Source organism: Dama dama, chromosome 14 (assembly GCF_033118175.1).
Source record: "Dama dama isolate Ldn47 chromosome 14, ASM3311817v1, whole genome shotgun sequence".
In the NCBI taxonomy this organism is placed as follows: Eukaryota; Metazoa; Chordata; class Mammalia; order Artiodactyla; family Cervidae; genus Dama; species Dama dama.
Window position 1 is genome coordinate 62,208,224 of NC_083694.1, and position 15,566 is coordinate 62,223,789.

The following is a 15,566-nucleotide window of genomic DNA, read 5'->3' on the forward strand; positions in this document are numbered from 1 at the left end:
GTTAAAGAATTTGCTTGACTATGTAGGAGACATGGGTTCGATCCCTGGGTTGGGAATATTTCCTGGAGAAGGAAACTGGCAACCCACTTCAGTATTCTTGCCTGGGAAATCCCATGGACAGAGGAGCCTGGCAGGCTGCAGTCCATGGGGTCACAAAAGAGTTGGGTACAACTTAGCAATAAGCCACACAAATATGTGTTTTTATTATGAAAACTCTTACATTATTACATCATTATCAGTAAATTCCAAGGAACTGCTTGTTTAATAACTTGGCTAATGATGAGTTTAAGCAAAACATGATAGGATTACTGAATGGAATATTATGCAGTCACTAAAATAACAATTGTGATGATTTAGACACATTGTGGAAAAGCAGTTTGGGGAAAATTTTAATTGCTAAACCCAGATTATAAACATCACATACACAGCCTGATTAAGCAATATGTACACCCATAGATGCAATGACTAGAAAGGAATGCATAGGAAATGGGAAATGAGCTATGGGAACTTTGTGACTCAAACCTCATGAAAGGTTGTATTATTAGCCTTAGGAAGATACCTGCTGATCTAGTGACTTTTTTGATTGTTTGTTTGTTTTACCAGTCCTCTCTTGATCATGAACAATATGGCCTCTCCAGAGTCCAAAGAGTCCTGTGGCAGTTTGTCTCTTAAATTCTCAGAGCAGCTGCCAAATCGTGGCACGTTCCATGATCCCAGCATTCAGGGTCCATAATGAAGTGTCTGTAGAGTAAATTAACTGACGTGTGTGGAACAGCCTTTCTCTCCCTCAGGATGGGTGGAACTCGAGCCTGGCTCCTTGTTCAGCCCATCGATAAGTTTTCAGTGTGATTTCAGCGGGAGAGATCATGCTTTTTGTCCTCTCCTGAATCATACTGTTTAGTGTGGTTCACTCAGGTCTCTGCTGACTCCTTCAAGCGTTTTCTCTTCATAAATGTAGAGACAACTCTTACCTTTCAGGGCCCTTTGACCTTGTCACAAATATCCTTTAAAGTGTTATTACTATCCTCTGTTTGCCATGAAAACTGAACAGCATCACAGGATGACATAATGTCCTTGAGGACAAGGATGGCATATTTGTCACCGTATCCTAACAGCACAGTGCCTGGCCCCATATGCTCTTTTGAATAGACCAAGGAACAAAGAAACGAAGGACTCAATAATTCAGAGGCATGAAGAATAGTAAGGACAACTGCCTAAAGGGAATATAAACTGGGTGGCTATTTCTACTTCTGCCAGTTTGGCTACGGGACTTGAGGTGAGTTACTTTTTGCTCCTTCCAGCCTAGTTCATCTCATTTGAAATGAGAGGCTGTCAAGCCTCCTTTTTCAGCTATGAAACAGTGTAATCCTATGATAAGCCACAAGTACAGTTAGAATCAACATTCGGAGAGTGCTTTCCATGACAGTGTTCCAACCTGGGGATATAATGTTCCAGCTGCGAGACCACTTTATCCTTGACTTCCCATTACACCTTCTCTCTGTCTCACAAGTAATGCATCTTTCTCTGAGCTATTAGAAAATATTAAATTACATGTGTGGCTTTCACTTCATATTCTATTGGCTAGTTCTGGTCTAAGTTTCTGGATCCTCCCCTTTCCCCTTTCACTAACCTAAATAACGGTTCAGTTTTTGGTTATTACCACTGAGCTCACCACCTGGGCTATTTAATTAATTAAGCCAATAAAACAGTGAAAATACTCGTTTGCTATTTCATGATCTATGATAAGATTATAGTAAAACTGATTTGTCTCATGTAGAATCATTAACTTAAGTCATAATGGGCTTGGTCTCTCAAACATCCTTCTTCTTCCTTGAAAAAGTAGAACCTGCCTGATATCTCTGAACTTTTAAAGAAAGCATCTCGATTTACAAAATCTTCCAGTTCTCCAGGAACATTATACTAGTTTGGATGTTTATCTAAGTATAAATGATAAGATCAATAAAAGATTCTGTCTCAGACAGAAATTTCTTTTATGAAATGCTACAGAACAAAACATATCCTTTACCCAAATCAGAACTATAAATTGGGATACAGGTCAGTTCTTGATTAGCTTTGTTGATTAAGGAAAGCAATGACAAAGATAATTCTTAAAACTGTGTTTCCTTCTGTGCTTTTTGTATATCTACATTTGAATTCAGAAGAGTCTATTGTCCCAGTGCTTCAACTTCTATTAAAACAAAGAACAGATTAAAAAAAAAAAAACAAAAAAACAGTAGTCCCAAGTTGGCAAAAGACCAGGTAGACGTTGAGTGCATCTCTTTCCATAGATGTATCAGAAACACATCTACAGGACTTAACCTGGTGGCACAGTGGATAAGAATCCACCTGCTAATGCAGGGGACAGGGGTTCGATCCCGGGTCCAGAAAGATTCCATGAGCCAAGAAGCAACTAAGCCTGTTTGCCATAACTACTGAGCCCTGCCCTAGAGCCCACGAGCTGCAACTACTGAGCCTGTGCGCCACAACTACTGAGCCTGTGCGCCACAACTACTGAAACCCGTGCACCTGGAGCCTATGCTCTGCAACAAGCGAAGCCACAGCAATGAGAAGCCCGTGCACCACGCCGAGGAGTAGCCCCACTCAGCGCAACTAGAGAAAGGCCACGCAAAGCAACAAAGAGCCAGCGCCGCCAAAAATACATAAATCAGTTTTTTTTTTAAAGAAATACATTACAGATGCAACAGTTCTCAAGAACACAGGCTGAACACTAGTAGAAGACCTTGATCACCAGCAAGGACCATAACACAAAGAACGAAGTCGCCTGGTGGGGAACCAAACTGTGCTCTTCTAGTCTTCCTTCCTCGCTTGGTCTTCTCTCGTGGCTATGGCTTAGCTGGCAAAGAATCCGCCTGCAAGGCAGGGAACCTGGGTTCCATCCCTGGTTTGGGAAGAACCCCTGGAGAAGGGAAAGGCTACCCACTCCATTATTCTGGCCTGGAGAATTCCATGGATTGTATAGTCCATGGGGTCCCAAAGAGTTGGACACGACTGAGCAGCTTTCACTTTAAGGGACGGCATCTCAAAGTGATGTTGGTTCACACAGCTTCCTTCTCTTTCCTTCCTTTGCTCCTTATCCAGCCCCACCACCTCCACACATGCACTCACATGTATGCACACATGTGTACACACACCAAGCAGCTAATCTTTCCCTGAGCTATGGAAAGTAATCAATACTGGTTTTAAAGGCTTAAGAGAAGGTAAGAGAAAGGAAAGTGGGAGGGCAAAGAGACTCTAGACCAACACTGTGCAGCAGAAATATAATGAAAGCCACATACACAATTTTAAATTTTATAGTAGCCATATCATAAAAGTAAAAAGAAAGGGGGCTAAGATTAATAATATATTTTATTTAAACCAATATATCCAAAACATGTAAGCAATATAAAAATTATTTTAAAAATTATTAATGATATAGCTTGCATTCTTTTTTTTCATAAGAAGATTTGAAATGTACTGAGTATTTCACACTTTCAGCACATTTTATTTCAGACTATCAATATTTCAAGTGATCAGTAGCCATATGTGGCCTGTGGTCATCACGTTAGACTGCAGGGCTCTGTGTCTCCATGGTTTAAGTTCTGTTGTTTATCTGAGTGGGGATAGAGGAAGGAGGCAATAAAAGGGAGCGGACCACGGCACACCCAAACTGTATTCAAGCAGCATCATTACAAAGGAGATGTACTCAGGTATATTCCTACTCTAAATCAACAAAGAAGGAAGAAACCTGACTTCATAATTTATCATTACATGCATAGACAGTTCATCTACTAGAACAATCCTAGGAGCACAATAATGCACAAAAATAAGAAATAAGATGACTTACAACAAGTCCCATATGGATTAAGATTAGAGTTGAAGACCCTTGACGGTATATTTCACTCATAATCCCTGCTCTATGGTCAGTGAGGAATCCTTGTGGCTTTAACTTGGAGGCTTCTCTAACAACAGAGCCATATCATAATACTTCTGCTTAGCGTGGCTAACCACCAACGGACATATTAGATGAGATCATTTCCAAACAGGATACAGCCTTGCAACGATCTGCTATATTTGTAGCAGCAAATTGTTCACCCTTCTCTTATGTTGCACCAAAAAAGAAAAAACAGCTAAAATGCTTGATGGATTTAGGTGTCTCCAGTTCCTATTGTAGACAATCTCAGGAGTTGCTATAGACTTCAATTACGTGATGTAATTAACTCATTTCATGGAACATATTTGGAAGAATTGACCCAATGATGTAATTCCCTTGTGGTAAAACAGAGAAAGAGGAAATAAAAAGAAAACTTCAATTCCTGTGTTGGAAGTACCAAATCTTCTGAATGCATGAGAGAGAGAGAAACATGTGTGCACATTTCTTATGTTGATGTGCTGTTGTTGTTGCTCACTTGCTAAATTGTGTCCGACTCTTTGTGACCCCATGGACTGCAGCAAACCAGGCTTCCCTGTCTTTTACTATCTCCAGGAGTTTGCTCAAACTCATGTCCATTGAGTCAGTGATGCCATCCAACCATCTCACCCTTTGTCACTCCCTTCTCCTCCTGTCCTCAATCTTTCCCAGCATCAGGGTCTTTTGATGTGTTACTTATAAGCAAATACATCTTGAGTATTCACAGTTCTTAATGGTATTTTTACCACTAAGGAAGACATGATGGAATCATAGAACTAGAGTGGACTTTTCATGTTTAGTTCATTTCTCTATTAGTAGGGTAGCATTTATTTATTTAATAACTGAAACATCACATAAATTATTCCAGATCTATGATCATTATTAATCATAGTAAAGTAATCATACTTATTAATTAGTACATTTCATGTGTGGGTTTAAAAATCAAAATTAATCAAGTTTAAGTCATTCAGAAGACATTCTCTCAGTCTTTCTATATATCACACTTGAGAACACAAGAGTTCTCATTCTCAGGCAGTTCTCTCTCATGGGTGACCTACATTCCTCCTGTTACAATTGAGAACATTTCTGTAAGTAGCGTTTTCAGTGGAGTTAGAGATACCATCGGAAGGTCATTATTGTGTCTTCCCAGACCTTTTCTTTTAAGCTGAGTAATACAACTATCTCTAATACCCCTTTCAGTTTTTATTTTTCAACCCCACACTTACATTTTTTAATCTCCTCCGATAGCACTCTACAACTCCACATTTCTTAAGTTTTAGGCTAGGCGTAGTTCTCCTTGTTTAATTCTGTGCACATTTAATATAACCTTATTTTATACTGCAGCCTGCCCTCACTCCTTCACTTTCAGCACTCTTAAACTCTCTGAATCACTCTATTTGTCCATAGCACCTGTTACCTATTATCATATTTTATAATTTGCTTATTTACTGTATTTATGGATTCTTTCCTGTCTCCACCACTGGTCCCTAACTAGAACGTAAATGTCACAGAACAGAGGTCTTTGTTTTGCTCATTGCTGTATCTTGAGTCACTAGAATAGTGCTTGGCACATAGTATGTGCTCAAATAAACAAATATAGACCTGATCAACATAAATTCACAGTTTCTAGTTAAATTAATGTACAAGTATCTAGACACATGCTTCTAGTTGATTGGGCAGGACAATTAAATGTCTAAATTTAAAATACATGTTTGTGTGTGTGCTAAGTCGCTTCAGCTGTGTACAACTCTTTGCAACCCTATGGACCCCAGCCCACCCAGGCTCCTCTGTCCATGGGATCCTCCAGGCAGGAATACTGGAGTGGGTTGTTATGCCCTTCTCCAGGGGATCTTCCCAAGTCAGAAGAACCCATGCCTCTTATGTCTCCTGCACTGGCAGGCAGGTTCTTTACCATTAGCACGACCTGGGAAACCCAAAACAAATGTTTATTTTATTACAATAGAAAAGAAAATTGGGTTATATTGGAAGTACTCATTCTTCAAGAAGTTTGTTACAACTCAGGATCAAGGACTGGGAATACTGATTGTTTCTGATTTATTCCCATATTTTTTCTAATTATGAACACCAAGTCCACAAACCAAGAATATTCAGTTATGTTCACTCACTTGTCAATTTAAATATAGGTATCAAACATTAAATGTATTTTACCTGTTTTACAAGTTAGAGCTCATAATTCTAGATTAAAAATTACTGTGCCTACATGCTATCTTGAGAAAATAGACCCAACTTCCACTTTTAAACAGCAATTTTATTGATGTAAGTTTATTTTTAATCCCCATTTTATCCCCAGTGGTTATTATGGTACCTAAAATATAGTAAGGGGTATTTATTTATTTAATGAAAAATGATCCTGGCAAAGGGCTTCCCTGGTGGCTCAGATGGTAAAGAATCCGCCTACAATGCAGGAGACCTGGACCCATTCCCTGGGTTGGGAAGATCCCCTGGAGAAGGGAATGGCAAGCCACTCCAGTATTCTTAAATGGAGAATCTGATGGACAGAGGAGCCTAGAGGGCTACAGTCCATGGGGTCACAATGAGTTGGACATGACTGAAGCGACTAAAACACTTTTCAATCGTAGCAAATGAGGGAAAATTTGACCAAAGACATTTTGGAGGGAAAGCAACAAATACAGCATATCCTAAAAAATTTTAAAGTAGGAAAAGAAGTGGTAACTGACGGATGTAGAACCAAGAAAAATCATATTTCAACCAGAATCACTGCACCCATGGCCTAATCCCTATCACATATTCACTCTCTCACCAAACACTGGTTGAACATGTTCTATGTATGAGTCACTGTGAAGAATTTTCCGAATAGAAGGGAACAAGATTTGGTTCGGGGGCATGAAGTTTAGTGTAGGAAATAATGATAATTCCACCATCTGTTCACCACTGTATCCCCAGCACCCCAAACAAACACAAGGCAGATGCTCAATTTGGTAAAAGTGGTACAAAGAAAGGATAATTACCCATAAGACAATAAAGGGTGTGATAAACGCTGTCAGAGAAAGCCAAGGGCCATGGGAGTTAAGAAGGGAAAGGAGTCTCTCTGGTTTGGGATGGGAAGGTTTTCCTGGAACAGGGAGCTGAGTGGACGAGGACAGGTTAAGGAGCGGCCGGTGGCAAGGTGTTCAGGGCAAAGGGAGGAGCAGGACCCAGAGCAGAGAGGCGACACATAGAGCACACACGACCCTTCCTCCCCAAACAGCATTTCCTGTTTTAAAAGATCCGAGTTACGGAATCTTCAAACCAACCTGCAGAAAGGGCTTTTGATTTAGATTAGGTGCAGATATAAAATTAAGGGGTTTAAAGGCTTCTGAGAGAGTACAAAGCAGCGAGCTTTGGAGTCCAAGAGGCCGCACGCAGGGCCTTGGGACTGTGACCGAGATGCTGTTGTGTTGTATGAGGTCCATGCAAAGGACTGAGGACAGGGGCTGGCACTCAGCGGTTTGCTACGGCGGCTAGTGGCTTCCCTTCCTGTCCTTCACTCAGGATCCTAACCGCAGCCTTGAGTTACTTGGCACGAAAAGCACACATTACAGGCATACCTTGGAGATACTGTGGTTCAGTTCCAGACCACTGCAATAAAGCAAATATCCCAATAAAGGGAGTCACATGAATGCTTTGGTTTCCCGGTGCATATAAAAGGTATGTTTACAATATACTGTAGTCTATGAAGTGTGCAATAATAGTACGTCTAAAAAAAAATGTATATACCTTGATTTTAAAATATTTTACTGCTAAGAAATCCTAACCATCATCTGAGACGTTCATAAGTCATAATCTTTTTGCAATAGTAACATCAAAGATCACCATAACCATAATAATAAAGAAGCTTGAAGTACTGCAAGAATAACTCAGATGTGATACAGAGACATGAAGTGAGCAAATGCTGTTGAAAAAATGGGGCCGACAGACTCGCTTGACACGGGGTAGCCACAAACCGTCAAGGTGTAAAAAATGCGATAGGTGCAAAGCTCAACAAAACAAGGTTTGGCTGTACAGTGCTCGCGTCCACCCCCATCAGTGTGAATCCGGTCTTTAAAAATGAGTTTTTAAACTCCTCCGCTGAATATGACATGTAACAAATTAACACTTTCTAAAGTAATTTATAAATCAATGCGATGCCAATTGGAATTCCAGCAGGCATTAGGGGATAATTAGCTACAGTGAATGTGAATTCACAAATAAGACGATATCCCTAAAGTAATCAAGAAAAATATGATGTAAATGAACTGTAAGGGGAAACATTTTATCAGATATAAGAACATACAAGAAAAATCTACTGTAATAGAATCAAAATTGCATTAACATGGGAATGAATAAATCAGTGGGAAATAAAAGAGAATACTTAGATAACCTAAAGATTTTATATATATATATGTATATATATAGATATTTAATTTTATATGACAGAGATAGTAGCTTATTTAGTGGAGAAGGTTAGATTTAATAAATGGTGCTAGCCCAATTGATTATCCACTAATATACATATACATACATGATTTTCAAACAGCTAGAGACTTAAACAGGCTTCCTAAGTGGTGCGATGGTAAAGAACCCATCTGCCAGTGCAGGAGACATAAGAGAGACAGGTTTGATCCCTGGGTTGGGACGATACCCTGGAGAAGGAAACAGCTACCCACTCTGGTATTCCTGTCTGGAGAATCCGATGGACCAAGGAGCCTGGAGGGCTACGTCCATAGGGTGGCAAATAGAGCTGGACACAATTGAAGTACCTTAGCACACACAGAGACTTAAACATTAAAAATAAAATAAAATAAAAACTTTAAGATATATCAAGGAAAATTACATATCTAATCCAGGGACAGAGGAAATCTTAATCAAGGTAGAAAATCGAAAAGCCATAAAAGACAGATATATCTGCATAAAAATAAGATATCTTTATATGGCAAAGTATATCATAATTAAAGCTTAATGATAATATAATCAGTTAATGACAACAGACAAATGATGAATTTGAGGGAAATGCTTTTAATGAAGAGATAGAAAAGAGTTAATATCTACACAGAGCTCTTATAAGAAAATAACAAAAATAGAGAGTGGAGGGTAGAGAACAATAGAATGAATGAATGAATGAAAATGGTCAAAGAGCATCGATGGGTAATTCACATAAAAGTAAATTAAGAAGACCAATAAATACTAGACAATAAGCTTGGACTCACTGGTAGTCAGAGGAAGGGCAGTCTAGGTTTCAAGGAGATTCCCTCCTCCCCTATCAGCTTGACACAGCAGAAAAGAGCAAAAGGCCTTCTGGAAACAGGGATGCAGGAAAAAGAGTGCTTTCATACACTGTAGAAATGTGAATTTTTATAATTCATCTTAAGATTAATCTGGAAGTATTTACCAGGTTAAAAATACACTTAGCTTTAAACCTAGCAATCCTACTCCTGGACACTGCCTCAGAGAAAAAAGAACATGAGGATTCAGGCACAAGGACATTTATTTAACAATAGATTATAGTGGTCAAGGAGACAAAGTTAAGGCCATCAGTAAGAGAATGGTTGAATAATATACCATAACATATCATATGGCCCCTAACAAATGAATCATAACTATGTCAAGTGACTTGGATAGATTTCCATGAGGCCCTATTGAGTAAAACGAGGGCAGAAAAGAATGTATCACATAGTCTTATTTAAAAAAAACCAGTGACCACAAAAACCCTATAATGTATGTATGCATATGAAAAAAAATGTAATGATACAGAGTTTTAATATGGTTTACAGGGAAATGAAGAGAATAGGAAGAAGAAAGCAAACAAAAAAGCCTAGAACTTATGATATGAGCCAATTTATGCATTTATAAAAAATATATGTGTATATATACATATTATATATGGGTAGACAGATAGATGAGAGAATTTTAAAATAAAATAAAACAAAAAGGGGGAAATAACATTTGTCTCCAAAATCATGTAGTTCACTAAAACTACCTGCTGCCTGCAAACTGGTCCCCTGCCCACCCAGGTTTATCAATGCGGCTTTTCCTGCACATGATCCTGGGGTAGGCACCCAGCCTCCCGGTGGCCTTCTCTATCAAACAACAGCAGTGGAGCACGTGATCACCGAGGTCCTCTCCAGCCCTGGCATCATCATCTGATGCCGCTGAGAACACAAGTCTGTGTTTGTATTTCCCTGGTAACCACGTAGCCTATAGAAATAAACCACTGAGGGTCAGAAAGCAGAAGCTCCATACATCCCACTACCCTGTTTCTGTTTTACTCGTTCTCTTTTCAAAAATGTTTCCTTGGCTAAGTAGTCAGGCCAATGCTTATTTTTATGATGCTATGAAACCATCACCATGGCGGGTAAGCACGTTCACTTATGGTGCATTTGCTGGTTGACTTTGCCATGTTCACTGAATTTCTGTTGGACGAGTGCTGGCCACCAAATAGGCATGTAAGGGAAGGAAGGGCTGGGTGCCAGCCTCCTGAGCATCATGGTGAGAAGTCCAGCACTGCTCATCTGGGAACTGAGGCCCGGAGCAGGTGAAGGGACAGCTGAGCAGGGTGTACACAATGCAATCAGCCTTCACGGCTGCACCCTCATCGCCTCATGGCTTTTCAGATGATCACTGATCAGCACCCATGTGCCCCTGCACATCAGAGGCATGAGGAATTGGAACCAAACCTGGAAAGTTAGGGCAGAATGGATTAGGGTGAGATGGGGTGAGGGCAGTGGACAGGTCAGAACAACGACTGGAGATAACAAAGAGAGAAAGAGAAAATAAGAAAAGGTTACAAGAACAGGCCCTTTCTAGAAGAGTTGAAATTAAACCCAAGAACTGTGATGTCGGGTGGGGTTGGAATTAAAGCTACAGGGATAATACAGGCTGGAATTGCGGGCAGAGGGAGCAAAGAGGAGGATGATACGCCTTGATGGGCATTCACAGATGTGAAAAGCTGCAGGCATTGGCAGTAAGCAGGGGAGTTCAGTAGGAAGTGGTGGTGGTACCTGAGTCAGTAAGTCGTGTCTCACTTATGATCCCGTGGGCTGGAGCCCACTGGGCTCCTCTATTCATGAGATTCTCCAGGCAGGAATACTGGAGTGGGTTGCCATTTCCTTCTTCAGGGGATCTTCCTGACCCAGGGGTCAAACTTGGGTCTCCTGAATTGTATGCAGGTTCTTTACTGACCAAACCACCAGGGAAGTCCCAGTAGGAAGTACACACGCCCTAAATGTAGCACTGGGAGAGGGAGATGGGGATGACGGAGTAGGTAACTCCCTCAGATTTCCAGAGTTTAAAAAAAAATTAATTTTGTAAACTTGCTGAAAATTTCAAAATATTGTAATATCAACTTTAAACATTGCAAAATTGTGACTTAAATGTCACCACTTTCATTTATCCTCAGTCATCATGACAAAAAAGTGTTTAATTAGAAGAGAAAATAAAATGATGAAAAGCTGTGAACAGTTTATAGGATGACATTACAAACACTGATGTGTTATTTTATGAAAATATTTTTCTCTCTTAAAAACAGTTATAATGTATGATGTGTATTCAGCATTTACTATATGACAGTCATTGTACTAAGTACTCTCTTGCATTATTATCTCATGTGATTTTCACAATCACTACATGAGGTCAGCACTATAAGCACCTCTCTCTTACTGATGGAAAATTGAAGAGTAATAAAGGTAAGTAACACAGCTCCTAAGAGGGGCTCCTAAAAGATGAAGCCAGTATTTGAATTCAAAATAATATGATTCCATATCACAGTGTCATAACACTCTCCACAAACAGAAAATCCACTTGAATTACGCAAAGTTTCAGAGAAAGTTTTTGGCTTAAAGCCTACTTCATGAAGAGACATACACCATCATGTTCCCCGCCCCCCGACCCAAAATGTGCCCACAAGTGTTTCAGTCATGCAAGGTCTATGGCCCACGTTGTTTGAAAATGCATGGGTCAAACTAAATATCAGAGCTCTTATTTTCAAGTATTTTGTAGACAAGTGGTCAATAAGCTTTTTCTGTAAAAGACAAAACAGTAAATGTTTTAGGCTTTGAAGGCCATATAGTCTCTGCCACAACTACTCAACTCTACCAGAGTATTGCAAAAGCACCCACAGGATACCTAGGTGAACAGTGTGGCTCTGTTTTTACACGAAAACAGATGGTGGCCCAAGGTGGCCTATAGGTCACAGTTTGCCAAATCTTGCGCTAGACCACGTGTTTGTTCTTCAAGGCTAATTTGCCATGTTACTCCTTCAGAGAATCTTTCCCTCTGGACCAAGCTAAATCAAGTCCTTCTATTATAATGTTCTGGTGCATCTTTTACACACATGCATCTCAATTTTTTTTTTCGTTATTATCACTAGCTTGTAACATCTAGGAAGGTGGGGGTCATGTCTATTTTGAATCCCATTGGATTCTCACAACCTAGCAAATGCTCAAGAAATAAAAAAGATGCTCAGTGAGTATTTGTTGGCAGAAGGAAGGGAGGGAGAGAGAGGGGCAGGGAGGAAGGGAAGGAGGAAGGAAGGGAGGGAAGGAGGAAGGAAGGGAGGGAAGAAGGGGGCAAGAAAGAGAAGGAAGAAAGAGAGGGAGGGAGGGTGACAGCAGCTTCTCACACTTCACCTGCTTCTGTGTTCCAGAGTAGAATTAGTGTGCTTCAGAAAGCCTCCTTCCCCAGCACCACTGTTACAAGCATTATGCAGTCTTATGGTACCATTAGAAATCAAAATGTCCCAGCATCCTTTTACATGATAGAAAAACAAATTCTTACCTTTTTTTTTTAAAACTGTAGGTGCGAGGACACCCATTTTGAATGGTCATTCTACCATTCGAGGAGTGGAAAGAATAAGATCCACCTGGTCTTTCCTTGTACCATGCCAACATTTGGCCATGTCAAAGTACACAGTATTAGAAAATCTGACCCTCCCCTGGTGCTGCCTATTTAGCCTTAAGTTCTCCCCCTGCCCACTATACTGTGATGGAAAGTGATTAGTCAACCTACCAGTCTAGCTAACACTTTCTCTCTCTCTTTCTTTTTTACTACTTTATTATTTTATTCTTTTAACTTTTTATTTTATATTGGCGTACAGCTGATGAACAATGTTATGACAGTTTCAGGTGGGCAGCAAAGCGGCTTAGCCATACACATACAAGTATCCGTTCTCTTCCAAACTCCCCTCCCGTCTAGGCTGCCAGATAACATTGAGCGGAGCCCCCTGTGCTATAAGAGTAGGTACTTGTTGGTTACCCATTTTAATTTATAGCAGTGTGTGTACATGTCCATCCCAAACTCCCCAACTATCCTTTCTCCCCATCCTTCCCTCCTGGGAACCATAAGTCTGAAACACTGCGTCTCTTGATCCTCTTCACTCCACTTCCTAGCTGGTGTGCAAACTCTCACCAGGTTTTATTAAGTTAATATTACGAGCCTCCTCTAAGGAGCTCCAAGAACTTCATGTTTAGGGGTTGACCCTCACCTATCACTACAATACTGTAGGTGTTATTAGTTGACTTGCCCAAAGCCCTCTGTCTTATGAAGACTTGGAGCACTAAGGCAATTCCCCCTTCCTACACCATCAACTGACGTTATCTTTCTTTGGAACTACTGAGATCTTATCTTTAGAAGGATAAAAGAAGAAAGATGAGATTATTTTTGTTTTCATTCTGGCAGATAAGAGACAAACTTGAGGCTTTACCTCAGTCATTCTGGAAGATCATTCCAGATCATTCCTTCTAGTAGAAGAACAATGTGATGGCAAACTTAGAAATACACATAATAGATGCCACTCAGGGGCTTTCACTGAGCTCAAGCTTAATTTTTAGTAATTTTGAATTATAGATTCAATGTCTATTTTTAATTAAATAAAATGCCTAGAAGCAAGTAACTGCAATTGTATTTCAGAATCTGGACTGCCAACATCTATAAGAAGCACATGTCTTTGGAGCAAAACAAAACATGTCTGACCCTTCTTCTATGTGACAACAGATATTTGAAGACTTTTCTCCTTTCCTCAATCATTGTGAAACCACATGTCCAGTTTTCTCATCATATAGCCTAGTTTCCTAACCTCGTCTTTTCATCACCTCTCTGAACACACTCTAGTACATTGCCACAGCAAGAACACAGATTTGTGCATGAATTGGGCTGAGTTATTTAATAACTTTGTGACCTTAAACGAGTTTCTTAATTTCCATGAGTCTCAGTTTCTTCATCTGCAAAATGGGGCTAAAAAGTAATTCTTCTTAGTATCATCATGGGGACTGAAAGATCATACATCAACCACCCAGTACATTGCTTGGCATAGCAGGCATTATTCCAGTTATTCCTTTATTCCAGGATGGGATAGGGGTTCAGAAGCCAGTTCAATGTGAGAGGGAAAGTCTATGAAGGTGAAGAAATGTTCTTTGTGTTCTTTTTTTTTAAGTTACTTATTCAAAAGTGAAAGTAAATTTACAATTACCGATATGACTGTAAAGGATTATATGCAAAATGACAACAGGTGTACAAAAATAATAACGAATTTTTTAAACAAAAAGGAGGGATATTTAAAGGGGCACAACCAGCAAAACCATTAATTTAAATAATAACATAATGCAACAAACTTCACTTTGCCTGGCCAGTTTGGGCTTCCCTGGTGGCTCAGAGTGTAAAGCGTCTGCCTGCAATGTGGGAGACCCGGATTCAATCTCTGGGTCGGTAAGATGCCCTGGAGAAGGAAATGGCAACCCACTCCAGTATTCTTGCCTGGAGAATCCCATGGACAGAGGAGCCTGGTAGGCTACAGTCCATGGGTTTGCAAAGAGTCAGACACGACTGAGCGACTTCACTCACTCACTGGCCAGTTTTAGTAGTCAGAAATCTGACTAGTAAGATAGATTTTCACCAATTATCCAAATAATAAGCCAAAAGTACTCTTCTATACCAAGAATAAAGACTAAACAGGAATGATACAAAGTGATAAAGGGCATGAGAAAAAGTTGCAAAGGTGATGCACTTTTGGAGAAATGGAAAATAAGCATATAACACACAGTCAAGTGGAAAGTCCAGGAAGAAAGCTGAGTCTTCCAAGGAAATTACCTTTGCTGTTAATACAAATAAAATGGACCCTCCTCCCAATACTCTGGATAGCTTTTATAGCTACTCTTATCATTTCAGACACTTCAACTAATGACCTCCTCCCTAAGGTCATTCACTCAGTTTTTAAAAAAAGGAAGAAAGAAAGAAAATGTGTGCCTACTTAACATACCCCAGGCCCGGGGCTGGAACTGAGATGCATTAGTAGATAGGCACTGGCTTAGCCTCCAGGAGTTTCTAATTTTTGAAGTCAGACAAGTAAGCAGTCAATGATGTTATAACATTGTTATATTAGGAGGAAAGAGGGAAGGACAGACAGATGGACAGACAGAAAGAAGGAAATCAGAGGGGCTTTCATCTGGCCCTGACAGATTAAGGAAGGCTTTCCAGGGGAAATAACACATAAGCCAAGGCATTCAGAAAGTCAAACTAAGGATCCACAACAGAGCTACTAGCGCAGGATTTATTTCTAAGGCAGAGAGAAGCAACAGACAGTGAGAACAGTGTTTTAATTCTAGGATATGTTCTTTGGAGGAAAGTTAAGAAGACAAGAAATAAAATTTCAAGATGATAATGTGTAACG

At 39.9% G+C, this 15,566-nt stretch overlaps 1 protein-coding gene across 7 annotated transcripts in view; it reads right to left on the reverse strand.

The window, feature by feature from the left end:
• The window catches only part of NIBAN1 (niban apoptosis regulator 1), a 194,580-nt gene that overhangs the window by 64,892 nt on the left and 114,122 nt on the right, over positions 1 to 15,566 (reverse strand). The window lies entirely within an intron of this gene.